Here is a 4,822-nt window from a genome sequence, read left to right on the forward strand (position 1 = left end):
ATAAGCCTTCTCCATATTGAATCTCTTCAAAGACCTTTTCTCAGATAGGTTGATTGATGCACAAATATTCCCGAGGATAAGTGCTCGATTTGTATACCTAGACGAATTTGGTCTTTCCCAAATCTTTCATTTCAAATTCTTTTTTTCAAATATGATCGTCAGATCTGCAATTTTCGTAAGGAGTGCCTACAAGATTTAAATCATCCACATATACTGCTATCACAACAAAACCGTTAGTATAACTTTTAATAAACACACATGGACATATACTATCATTTTGGTATCCTTCTTTTATAAGATATTCACTGAGACGGTTATACCACATCCGTCCCGCATTGTTTTTAACCCATAAAGAGATCTCTGTAATTTAATAGAGTATAAATGATGATTATTTGTAATGTTTGTTTTTTTCTATATCCTTCGTGGATTTTTCATATATATGTCATTTTCAAGTAATCCATACAGTATATGTCTGTGACAACATCCATCAACTGCGATATCTAATTTATTACTTACTGCCATGGCAATTAAAAATCTAAAAGTAATTCCATCCATTACAGGAGAGTATGTCTCTTCATAATCAATACCAGGCATTTGAGAAAAACCTTGAGCAACCAGTCTTGCTTTGTATCTCATAATTTGATTATTTTCATTTCTTTTTCTCACAAACACCCATTTATAACCGATCGGTTTTATCCCTTTCCGTGTTGGCACTATCGGCCCAAACACCTCACGCTTTTGATAGGGAATTTAGCTCACCTGGATAGCTTCTTTCCATTTTGGCCAATCATTTCTTTGTCGACATTCTTCAATGGATCGTGGCTCGGATCATTATCGTATTTATTTCTATATCCGTAGCCACATTGTAGATGAATATATCATTTATTTCGGTCTCATGCCGATTCAATCTTTGACCATCATCTACATAGCAAATTGAATTTTTCAACATTTTCGTAAAATATCATCCCCCATTGATTCTTCATTAACTTGTTCTGAGGGTTTTATAATTTCCTCTCCCTTTTCACATGGGAGATCCTTATCTTTATTTTTTTCCGCTTCCTTTTTCTAGGAGCTGAATCTTTGGCACCAATTGGTCTTCCACGTTTTTGTCGTGGTTTATTTTCTACTTGATTTTCTTTCAATGGATTCTTAGGAATCTCAATTCTCGCAGTGAGCATTAGCGACTGGTATATATGATTTGGTTACCATTTTAGTATCGTGAATGCATCGTATTTCATTTGCAATATTTTTGCAATTTAATGATCCTTTTGAACTTCAAGTTCACATTCATTGAGTACGAGGATCATATGTATGTAATCGTGATGCATTCCAATCAATTTCTTTTTGCTCATTTTGAGTAATCATTTCTCCTCCTAATGCAGGGAAGACAGATTCATCAAAATGACAATCTCAAATCTTGCAGAGAATACATCCCCCAGTTAATGGTTCTAAATATCGTATAATTGAAGGGGAATCATAACCAACATATATACCAAGTCTGCGTTATGGACCCATTTTTGTACTGATTTGGTGGTGGTATTGGCACATATACTGCACAACCAAATATTCTTATATATGAAATATCAGGCTCTTTACCCATAACAAGTTGGTGCGGTGAATATGAATTACATGCAGCTGGGTCGGATCCAGTATAAAAGTCTGCAGCGATGCAAAATAGCATGACCCCACGCACTTGTAGGCGCTTCAGTCCTTAATAACATCGATCGGGCAATAACTGGAGTCTTTTAATTAATGACTCCGCTAACCCATTTTGGGTATGTACATGAGCCTACTTGGACGCTCAACATGTATTCCAACCGCCATACAATAATCATAAAATGATTTTGATGAAAATTCACCGAGATTATCAAGACGAATTGTCTTTTATGGGATAATCTCGAAATTGTGCTTTAAGCCCCGATAATTTGTGCCAATAACCTTGCAAATGCTACATTCCTCGTAGGCGTAGTGAAACATGGGACCATCTAGTCGATGCATCGATTAAAAACTATAAAAATACCCTAAATGGTCCACATGATGGATATATTGGTCCACAAATGTCTCCTTGTATTCTTTCTAAAAAATTTAGGAGATTCACCGATCACCTTTGTTATAGAAGGTCCGGGTTATTAGCTTTCCCATCGAACATCCTGAACATGCATATTCATTATGTGTTAGGATTTTTATAATCCTTCAAGTGGGTGTCCATGAGAACTAGTAATAATCCGCAGCAACATAATAGCACCCTGGATGTCCAAGTCTTTCATGCCATATTTTAAATATCTCGGGTCATTAACCTTCCGGGTTAATACCGTATGTGATTCCATCACTTTAATACGCGTAGAAAATATAATCCCGAGGATATACAGTGAAAAACTTTCAAGTACACGCTTTTTGGCATGAAATAACTTGTGTAATATAAAGATATTCTTTTCCTTCCTTATCAACCGTCTCTAAATGATATCCATTGAGACGTATATCTTTAAAAGCTTTAAAAGGTTCCTTCTAGACTTAGGGAATAGAGAGCATTTTTTTCATCCGCAGAGGATGTTCCATTTGGCAACATCAATCGCCGCTTCTCAGAACCTTCAACCGGGTCTGATGACCCTGCTATTGTGGCTATATATGCCTTTCTCATTGATAAGGATATAAAATATATTTTTCTTGTCAAAATAGTATGTGTTGTCCCATAATCAATAATGCATTCATCATCAGCCATATTCTAACAAAACAAAAGAAAAACATAATTTAATAAAACATAAAGACATATTACAAACTAGTCTATAAGGAAATCTGACATATCTAAATATGTATTTTTCGATTACATTTAAATTATTTATGGAATTATCCTCAATTGGATCAACTATGGGGTTTGTCGACAAAAATTTGTCTCAATATCTTTTACCTTTCTTGTTTTTAAGTGATTCTTGGTAAAGATGGACAAAATGTTTTGAGGGTCCCTGCAAATTTCGGACCAATGACCTTCCGGGAGCCACAACGATAGCATGTATCTTTCTTTGTCTCTAACCCCATCTTGTGGCTTTGTTGTCATTGATGTACATCAATTCTATTATCGCGTGGTCCGATATTATTTCGGCCCCCACCACGCACCGCGTAGTCCTCGACCACCATAATTTCCTCGTCCCACCGCGGTTTTTAAAACTAGCACCGCTGACACGCCATCTTCTTTGCCCAAAATTAATTTCCGGGCGGTGGTGCTGATCCGGATGGTCGAGATTGATGATTACTGCATCAACAATTCATTGTTTTGCTCCGCCACGAGGAGACAAGAAATTAATTCGTAGAATTTTGTAAAATTCTTTTCTCTATATTGTTGTTGTAATATAACATTTCGATGGTGAAATGTTAGTAAATGTTTTTCTCGAGCATCATTCCTTCAGCCACATGTTTCTCCGCAGGACGGCAATCGAAACAATTTTTAAATAGCTCGGAATTATATTCTCGCGACGCTTTTTAAAATCTTGAAACCCCGAGGCTTGACCAATCATTGCGTGCTTTTGGGCAAGTAGACCATTCCGAGATGTTCAAATCTCTCTCTGTGGGATAACCACAATTCCCGTGGATCCTCAATGGTCAAGTATTCATTCTTCGACCCCATCATCAATATGATGCCTTATAAATATTAAGGCCTCGCCTTTATTATCACTAGGCTCATTGTTATTAGCCTCGATAGTTTTTACTCGTGTTTCTTGCTTTTCGGATGGAGCTTGATATCGAGGGCTCAGGGATATATAATCGCTCCCCGAGATTTGAAGGGCCCTCAAATTCTCTTTTTGCAATATTTGCCATTTTTCTTCAAAAATAATAATATAGCATGTAATTAGAATGAGAGTATAGAATAAAATATAAAAGCATCTATACTCGTTCATATATACTGATCGCTTTCATATATAACACTATTCATATATACAGTACTGTTCATGTACGACACTATTCATGTTTACGGTACTATTCATGTATACGGTACTGTTCATACGCTGCAATTATTGCAGCATTGGGAATTAAAATTTGTTTGAAAGTGATTATAAGTTAAAAGGGAAGAAGAAGTAAAAATAGTGGAGAGAAGAAAATAGGAGGCCGACGGAGAAAAGTCGGCCGAGTTGCCGACGGAGAAAAGCCGGCCGAGTTGCCGACGGAGAAACTCGAAGGGGCCGGCGGAGTAGAGAGAAGGGCGGAGAAGAGAAAAAGGGCCCGACAGGTTTTTACCTGACTTTGTCAACGATCGCCGGGATCGGAGGGTCGCCGCGAAGAAGATGATGCTTGCTAATTTGGATTTGATGGAAAACCTCATTGTAATAATAATATTATTGTTTTTCTTGTTTATTTTAAAAGTACTGGCAATATTAGCCTTAGTGGCTTTAGTACTGTATGTTTTTTATGTATGCTTCTAAGAAAATCTTATGTATTGTTGACTGAATAAAATGTATGGTTTGGTAGTATTATATTATCTGTCGATCCTTCCTGCATTCAGTGTTAGAAATGGATTCCACATATATAACATATATATTAGATGAGTCAAAGAAAATTAAAATCATATGAGCAAATTCGTGCTGATAACGTGTTAAGAATATATATGTTATAAATGTAAAGATAGTAATAAGAATAGAGAGCCAGAGTATTTACCAAAAACCACTCAAGAAGCATTTCTTCTTCTTCTTTCTTCTTTTATTTCTCTTTTTCTTTCTCTTCTCTATATCTCAAAGTATACAAAAATGAGGGGTATTTATAGGGTTACAAGAGTTGAATGAACGGGCGATCGATTCGATCCGACGCGGTCCAAAATCCACAGTTGGTGGAATAA

Source organism: Dioscorea cayenensis, chromosome 8 (assembly GCF_009730915.1).
Source record: "Dioscorea cayenensis subsp. rotundata cultivar TDr96_F1 chromosome 8, TDr96_F1_v2_PseudoChromosome.rev07_lg8_w22 25.fasta, whole genome shotgun sequence".
NCBI lineage: Eukaryota > Viridiplantae > Streptophyta > Magnoliopsida > Dioscoreales > Dioscoreaceae > Dioscorea > Dioscorea cayenensis.